We start from the raw sequence: 9,441 nt of genomic DNA on the forward strand, positions 1-9,441 counted from the left end.
GCCAAGGGAACTCTTCAGGACATGACGTAGCCTGTCTACGTCTGCTGAAGTCCGCTTGGTAGCTGCCAACGGATCTGCGATACCCGCCTACGGTTACGAGAACCTCCCATTATCGTTCGGAAACTGTGAATTTAATTGGAAGTTTCTCGTTGCTGACGTCACATTGCCAATCCTCGGTGCGGATATCCTCTCTCATTTCCACCTTCTGGATGATGTCACCCACCGACGATTGGTCAACGCAGACTCGTACTTGTCGACACCTCTTCAACCCGCCCCCTCCAACCCCGCTCTCCACATCAGCGCACCCACGGATGCCTAAGCCCACCTCCTCACGTCGTACCCGGAAGTTTTCCGTCCAGAACTTCGCTAACTTTATCATCATATCAAGATGATAGGACCCCCAGTTTTCGCAAAATTCAGACATCTGTCACAAGAACGATTGGCAGCCGCCAAACAGACGTTTGCCGAAATGGAGGAAAGGTGCCTTTGCCGAAAGGCCTCCAGCCCATGGTCGTCACCCTTACACATCGTTCTGAAGAAAGACGGCTCCCTCCATCCGTGCCGGGATTAGAGGTGCCTGAACATCCAAACAGAACCAGATCACAAGCCCCTCCCAAACATCGCTGATGTGACCTCCTATCTGCACAAAGCGAAGATTTTCTGTACGCTCGACCTCCTGAAGGGGTATTATCAGGTGCCTATGAACCCAGAAGACATCCCCAAGACCGCCATCACCACTCCGTTTGGTATATACACCTTCAATAACTCCTGTTTTGGCCTTTGTAATGCTGGGGCCACGTTTCAACGTCTCATGGATTGTATCTTAGGGGACCTCCCCTTCTTTGTATGTTATGTAGATGACATACTTGTGTTCTCCTCAAAAGAGGAACACCTCCGTCACCTGCGCATCGTGCTCAACTGCCTGCAACTAAATGGCCTTTAAGTCCGGCACGACAAGTGTACCTCTGGCGCCAACGAAGTGGCGTTCTTAGGGCACCGCATCACTTCTGAAAGGGTCCATCCCCTCCCTGAGAAGGTAGCAGCCGTTCAGGACTTCCCCGCGCCCTCGACCGTCAATGCTCTGCAGGAATTCTTAGGCATGATCAACTATTATCACCATTTTCTAAGGGCCATTGCTGCCACACTTGCTCCTCTCTAGGCCTCCCTCAAGGGCAATTCAAAGGACCTGAAGTGGGGTCCCCTTCAAGAAGTGGCCTTCTGCAATGAAAAGAAGGCCCTATCATCCACTGCGCCTCTCACTTTTCCTATCCCACTTGCCCCTCTCCATCTCTCCACCGATGCCAGCGACGTTGCTATTTGTGCAGTACTCGAGTAGGTGGTCAACGGCTTGCCCCGCCCATTGGCCTTCTTCAGCAGAAGACTGTCCAAGGCAGAATCAGGTTATTCTACCTTCGATCGCAAATTGCTGGCAGTGCACTTGGCTGTCCGTCACTTTTGCCATTTCTTAGAAGGTACGCCCTTCGTCATTCGCACAGACCACATGCCTCTGGTGCATGCCTTCACTCGACAGTCTGACGCCTGGTCCCCCTGTCTACGCCGACATCTCTCCGCCGTGGCTGAATACAATTGCACCCTTCAATACGTCCCTGGGAAAATGAATCCCGTTGTCGATGCCCTGTCAAGAAACACGTTGGCTGCCGTTAAACTGGGATTGGATTACAACGCCCTGGCTGAAGCCCAATGACAGGATCCAGAGTATCAAGCATGTAGGACATCCTGTAGATCCCTCCTTTGTGAAGACTTCCACCTCAAAGACTCCCACACCACCCTCCTCTCTGATGTGAGTACTGGTAGACAGCGACCTTGGATTCCTGCTCCCAGGCGCTGGCAGGTGTTTGATTTCATTCACGGCCTTTCACATCCCTCGTGCCATTCTACTGCACAGCTGCCGAAGACGAAGTTCATTTGGCACGGCATTTCTAAGGATCCTAAGGATTGGGTCTGCGCCTGTACTTCTTGCCAAACTTCCAAAGTACATCGACACACGAATTCAGGAGTGGGCCCCTTTCTTCAACCTCAACGTCGCTTCGCGCACATTCCTGTCGACGTTGTACGCCCCCTACCCACATCACAAAGACATCATTACCTGTTTACCGTCATCGACCACTCCACTCGTTCTCCTGAAGCCATTCCCATGGAAACTGCAACGTCCGCCTCATGTACATCTGCCTTACTTTCAGGATGGATTGTAAGATTTGGTATCCCTGAGCATATTATTTCTGACAGGGGTACCACTTTCACCTCTCAGTTGTGAACATATTTAGCGAATCTCCTGGGCATCACCCTACATCAGAGTACTGCGTATAACACCGCTGCCAATGGAATGGTCAAACGTTTTCATCACACCCTCAAAGCAGCTTTGATGTCCGCTGCAAGGATTCCAACTGGTTTACTCAGCTTCCCTGGTTCCTCCTGGGACTAAGAACCACTCCAAAAGACGCCCTCGACGTCTCGGCAGCTGAAATAGTGTATGGTCGTCCCTGCCGAATTTTTTCCTTCTACAACCTCCTCCGACGATCTCCAGCACATACGTCACGTCGTGGGAAAATTTACTCCATGCCGCCAGACTTACAAGCCCCCAGTGAAGCATCACATTCCGACAGACTTGCACTCTGCAACGCACGTCTTCCTGCGCAACAACACTAGCAAGCCACCGCTAACGCCCCCTTACCCGGGCCCTTTCCTTGTGATCAGACGCAGTCCGAAAGCATTCCTACTAAACATTCGTGGCAAAGAAGACTGGGCGTCCATTTATCGTCTAAAACCTGCTTATCTCCTGCCAGATGACCCGCCAACAGTTCGTCGCACTAGATCAGGGCGCCCTATTTAACATGTACAGTATGTCAGTTTTAGGGGGGGAGCCATGTACCAACCGTGTGTCACACGATCGTACATAGTAACGACTTTTAATTTTGTGTATTTATTATGTGTGTATCTTCGCTCTTCCCTCGCACTAAAAAGAACCTGAATAAACATGCCTGTTTTTCTCACCGTTAACAGTGTCGATTTCCAATATGAAATTTCCTGTTGCATTGAGCTTTTGTATATAAAGGAGAGTGTTCTATAATAAACTCACTCAGTTGCTTTCATCCTGTCTTTGAGTCATAACCTTCTCTAGGCCCGTCACAGTTTGTAGGAGTTACAAGGATTTTTGATGTCTCAAACACTTTTAGACCATCAACGGAGAATCCATTTGCTCTTGGGTAGAGTGAATTAGTCTAAACGTTTAGAGTGTTTATGATTTTGTCTAACATATTCTTGAATTCGTTTTCCGTGCTACTGTTCACTACATCCTCTGGAAGTCTCTCCTTTTTATTTGACATTTCTTATGTAAAGAAATTACCACATTGATTGTTGTTGTATCTTACCAGTTCCAGTTTGTGTCCGTTACCTTTGGACTGATTTGTGCTTGATGTGCAGAGGTTGTTGTGGACTACATTTTTCATTTCTTTTAGAAATTTGAAGGGCTCTGTTAGCTGTCCTCTTAGTCGTCGATTATGTAGATCAATTAAGCTTAAGCGTTGCATTCTCATTCTAATCTAAATTGTCTTATGGGAGGGACCAATTTGGTGGCCCTAGGCTGTACTACATACAGTCCACTTGTACCCATATCTATCTGAATACTTGGAGCTGGAGCTATGAATTGGATTTTGTAATCTAGATGTGGTCTTACTAGTGACATGTACAGCTACAGTACAACGCCTTTCTTTCTGTATTTGAAAAATAAAATATTTCAGCCAGCAGCAAAAGCGGAATAGCATGAATAAAAAAGAATACGTTTGAGAGATTAGTTGTTTTATATTAGAGAACTCAATAAATTATATTTCTATGTTAAAGTCTACTTAATTATGGAAAGGGTTTATTATTTTTTTCAGTAAAGGTTTAGATTTTATCAATGGCAAAATTTTCGGTTTGAGATTCTGTAGTGTTGCATAAAGTGCATAAAAATCCCAATTAAACGAATTCATAATTTCACCGCTGAGTTACAGTCGCAATATCCCTCTTTCTCCCATCCATTGCCTCTTTGGTAAGAAATTTCAGTAAAATGCCCCTTTTATCCAGTGTCCTGATTTTACCTAACCGCCATTTTCACCAATAACGAGTATTATTAATTCCACATTTTCGGTAGGCTCTGGTATTGAAAGAAAGTTTATATAATAACGGATTTTCTTATACTAAGTGTAATTGACCCCATTTTGTGTTAAAATATGCAAAAAATTACAAAATTATGAATCGTGCATCCGAAAAAAAGCTCCGGTCGTTGACTTCGGTGGGTGTTATTAAATGTAGATTTACCATCGGGATACTTTATAAAATATTTATTCGTTAACATTATTTATCAACAAAACCTATATCTGAGGGAGTAACTTAGGTTAGTAAATAAGTTTTGATTCACATTACTCAGTAATTATTTGAAAACAATAATGGTATTTGGAAAAAAATACCGACTAATCAGCTATTAGGAAACTTTTCCAATGTAAATGGGCACCCATGCGAGTAGGTGCAAATCTGCCTCGCTAAAATAAATTGACTTTAGTATGAACATACCAATAACAATACTTCCTTTTTTTTCTTGGGCTATTTATACAATTTAATACAAAGACAAAACAAAAGCAGGTGCTGCTTTAATGATGGACATGGTACCTACATAAGATAACAGATTATGATGAAGAGTTAAGGCCGATTCACACGACCCGTTTTCTTTCCGACAGGCTGGCCATCGGCTAAGCAGCATCTAGCTTTCTTATGTGTATTCAAATGGAACTGTTCACACGACCCGTTAGGCTAACGGCGGCCCTCGGTCGTCAGCCGTCCAAGTCGGCTCAGCTTTCTTTCCAAGAAACCTCGTCCGGTTTGATGGCCGTTAGCCACCCGTCCCAACCAACGGGTGGATGATGCTGATGCTCCGTGTGAGCAAGGACCTCTATCGTACCTGTTCGTTATGTGGCCTACAACCCCGACTTTTCCTCTTAGTATAGTCATAAAAATTAGCTAGTTTGTTGTCGACACCATGTATGAGAAGTTAATTTAACTTTTTCAAGGGTATGAGAAGTTTGACATGGCAAACAAGATGTATAGAAATAATTTACATAAAGAAAAGATATGGAAATAACTGGAGAGGCATTAAATAAAACTGGTGAGTTTATCATAATTTTAATATTCTGGGCATGGTGCATAAAGTATAATGAAGTTGCATAACTTATTCTATCAACACAGTTATCAACCAACATTTTATAGTGTCAAAATTATCGTAAGTTACTCAGCCCTCACGTGACAGAGTCTAAGTAAACAATGAAAACCGTGCGCGGGTAGACGGATACGGAACGCCTCGTGTGAATGTACAACATTTCGACTGTGGTTAGCCACTGGGCAGCCTGTCGGAAAGAAAACGGCTTGTGTGAATCGGCCTTTAACTGATGAAGAAAAAGATGAATATTTTGAACACACTGCCTCTGGCAGTCTCTCCACTCAATGCTGCAGAAAGATCCAGGCTTTTCAAACATCGCTGTGGAAAGAAAAGAATCCCGATGCATATAATGAAGGCTGTATCAGCTCACAGCCTTGAGCGTGAGTGAAGAATCACTGCCGCCTCAGTACAGAAGGCCTGGGCATGCCGGCCGTGTGAGGGTATGACGTAATAGCCTACGTCGGTTGGTCCAAGTGACCAGCGTTCAAACTCAGTCTGTAATCTGTCTTCATCCGAGCAATAGCCTTTGGCGATGCTCCCTTTGTGATTTGTGTTTTATCCTCTAATATTGGATTTCATGTTGGGTATTATGCAAGGTAAAAGTTACACATAGTTTACGTATTGGATTTACGGTAGTAAAATAAAAAAATTTTGTTTTATAACTGCTATACCAGTTGGTTTGTTTACAAAAGCCGGTAATTCCAGCTTGGTATGTTTGAATACCGTAAACTATACTTATTGCATTGCTACTTCAAGATCTGCCATGAGAGGAACAGGATGTAAGGCAGTTTTACACTGTAATGAAGTTTTAAACTGGGATGTGATGAAATTTTAAATTTACCGTTACTATTTTGTATCTTATGTAGCCATATGAGAAAGCGATATTGTTTTTAATAATATAAAGGCAAAAAGCATAGGCAAAAAAATTTCTTATCATATTTCAACTCAATTTATTTTGCTTGATCGGTTACTAGTATTTTAAAGTTTGGATGAGGAATGCTTTCTCATAAATTATGTAAAAATAACATTATCTGCCATAAAAGCAACAGGACGTAAGTAACCAGGGTGACAAGATTCTGAAAATTTAAATAAGGGACGCCTAAATCAATGGCGTAGGAACAAATTTTCCGTTGGGGGGGGGGCTGCGTTTGAAATTGCACTCTCGCAATTTCTGGGTATCTGACAGCGAATTGCAGCATAGAAAAAAAAAAAAAAAGCAATTTTGGACGATGTTCATATGACCAATTAAAATTTTTACACAACGACTATCAACACCGGTAGGCCTACTTGATTAATTTACCAAAAACATACTGATGATGTTGATTCTTTGCAATAAACTCAATCACAATATCTATCAAGTCAAGGCTATCGCTTTTCTAAGCATAAGATGTCTTTTTTTTTACGATTCAGTAGAGCTATAATTTGTTCGTCGGTTCCAATTTTATCGTTATAGATTTTCTCCGGATGAACTCTCCTGCAGATAGTTTTCAGAATGATATTTAATTTCTGATGGAGCATGTAAGCTTCACGATTTAGTCTGCTTTGAATATGATATGACTTTCATCGAGAACTAACGTCAATCTGACTGCAAAAAGTTGAAATGTAAACTTCAGCGAAACAGTGGAGGGCATGCAAGATCGGCCATGAAGTTCTGTGAAGCCTTATGAAAAATAATTCATGTATTTAAAAATTAATCGTAAATTTCATCTTTACATTTTCAAGAACCTAAAACTTTCATTTTTCAATTTTTGTCAATTAGTTTTGGATTTGCCAAATATTTTGGCATCAACATTTTCACCAGCATAGGCTATATATTAAAGTGTAATTCAATCAGCCAGTGTAGTCCTGAAGAATCAAAACACGTGTCGACACCAAATAATATATAGTGAAACTTTAATGCAATATCCTGTTATTCGGAAAATTATCTGCAGGACAGTTTTTCCGAAGAGAAGCTATCTTCCAGTTATGAAAAGCTAAATTGTACTTTTAAGGAATCCTATTTTAAATTATTTCTTTAAAGCTTTTCTCTACTCATCAATGATCTGGAAAAAAAAAATGAAGATTTTTCCAAAATAAGATGATACAAAAAGAACTGACCATACCAAGCTAGTACAAAACTGAAACACCAATATAAAGAAAGGAATACGAAAGCTCTTATCTTACTACTTTCATGTTTTCTTCGGTTATAAACTGTGGCTATGATGCTGGGAAGATGTTAATATCCTATTAATTGAAGCTAACTTACAATAACTATAAAAGGGTATGCATGATGAGAGTTTTCCTTTTATTGCATATACAGTTGGACACAAAAGTACCTGGCTCATCTTGCTCTGAAGGAGTACTCCTGTCACATCCTTAGCTCTGGGCGAGTAACCAAACAGTTAGTGAAGAGAGAGATGACAGAGGTGGTGGGCTGGGCTGAACATAGGAAATAGCCGCGCAGTAAGGTAGTGGCTGGGTGCACTTCCTCAGAGCAAGGTCTACCAGGAATTCCTGTGTCCAACTGTGCTTCAAATACCAGGCACTAAGACTGATCTCTAAGGAGAAGGTTCCTATCAACCACTCTGAAGGAAATTGGAATATTAAAAACAACCTAATTCTCGAAATTAACAATTTACTCAAACCAAATTATATGAAAAATAAAAAAATAAAATGTATGGAAATGAAGACCTTGTAATAAAATTTCACTTTGCTGGCTGATCATTATTACGAATCTCTTGAAGAAACAAAATTGAATGAAAACTGGAATTTATCTTGTCATGCACTGAATTAAGGATAATTTAGCATCGTAACACACATCTTTTGTACACTCAGCAGTATATATATATATATATATATATATATATATATATATATATATATATATATATATATATATATATATATATATATATATATATCATAATGTAAAGGAATGAATATGTTTAGTTAATGTTATCAAATATAGTCAAAATTATCCCTTCAACCTTTTACTGCCATAATTTATCTCTTATTTAAAAATAGAAATCTATACTTCACATTTTTTTACTTAATAAACAATTAATAAAAGTAAGAAATTCAACATACTTATTCATAATTTTTTTCTTCTTTTTATAAATGACTACTAAAATTTCCTCTACGGTGCTTGACAGATTGGAGACAAAATGCCATTTTCAATAGAAAACTGTATTTTTACTATCTATAAAACAAGAAGAAAATCATATATTAAACATGAAAATCTAAAGATATATGATCTCTGGGATTATAATATAAAATGATTGTGACGCCATTCCTTTATTTGGTACAGAAATCAAGGAAACAGTTGCTCTTAGCATCGTAGATGTAATACATGCCTACTTTCCCCTTACACCCAGTCAGTTTACATGTTCCTAAGTTTGGACTAAAAGAAGGTAAGTGGGGAATGCGGTCAAGTATTGTATCTCTACCAGATGTTCTTTGGTTGCTTTACGTTTTTTTATTTTTTTTTTTATTTTTTTTTTTTTAGAAGTAGGTTATACAGAACCGGAAGTCCTCCCTCTTTTGTCATGTTATATCTTTCTACTATACATCAAGGATTTGGAAGTCTGATCTTGAACTCTCTGTTCTATTATTACCAACTCTTAATTCAATAGCCGAGCTATTTTACAGTAGCCAACATTGTACTACAGTCATATCTATTAAATGGAAAATTAATCTATGATAAGGGTTCTTCGCTCTCAAGGACATCCTATAGTAAGTAATTAATTGGTCAAGGAAATCCTAGCCTCCATTGTTTTTGTTGTATAACTAACCGCAAAGGATATTAGAACGGTAACTTTGATGTGCTACCCATACCTAGCACAAATATCTACTGGCAAACCCCACTGACATTGTACCCAATCACTTTACAGCTGAAATGGTAGTGTCTCACTATTAGCTTCCCATTAGTCATACGAACTTTGACCTTTTGTTATGAAATATTTATCTGTCTTGAATGCTAAACCTGGTCATCTTCTTTGTTTTAATATGCTACAGCATCTTATCTCCTTAAAAGCAAAATGTTCAATGAGAGGTAGTGAAGCAACCAAATTGTCAAAATACAATTTGTGGTTTTTCATACAAGGTATACTTCCAGCAAGATGAAGAGCTTAATTCAAACTTACTTTGAAGTCTGGAAAATCAGGCTTGTTCACTGGTTCTATTATGCAAATATATGGGATAACATCACACACCATCCCTTTCCTATTAGCTACATAATTGTTATTATTATTATT

The sequence above is a fragment of the Palaemon carinicauda genome, chromosome 4, assembly GCF_036898095.1.
Source record: "Palaemon carinicauda isolate YSFRI2023 chromosome 4, ASM3689809v2, whole genome shotgun sequence".
NCBI lineage: Eukaryota > Metazoa > Arthropoda > Malacostraca > Decapoda > Palaemonidae > Palaemon > Palaemon carinicauda.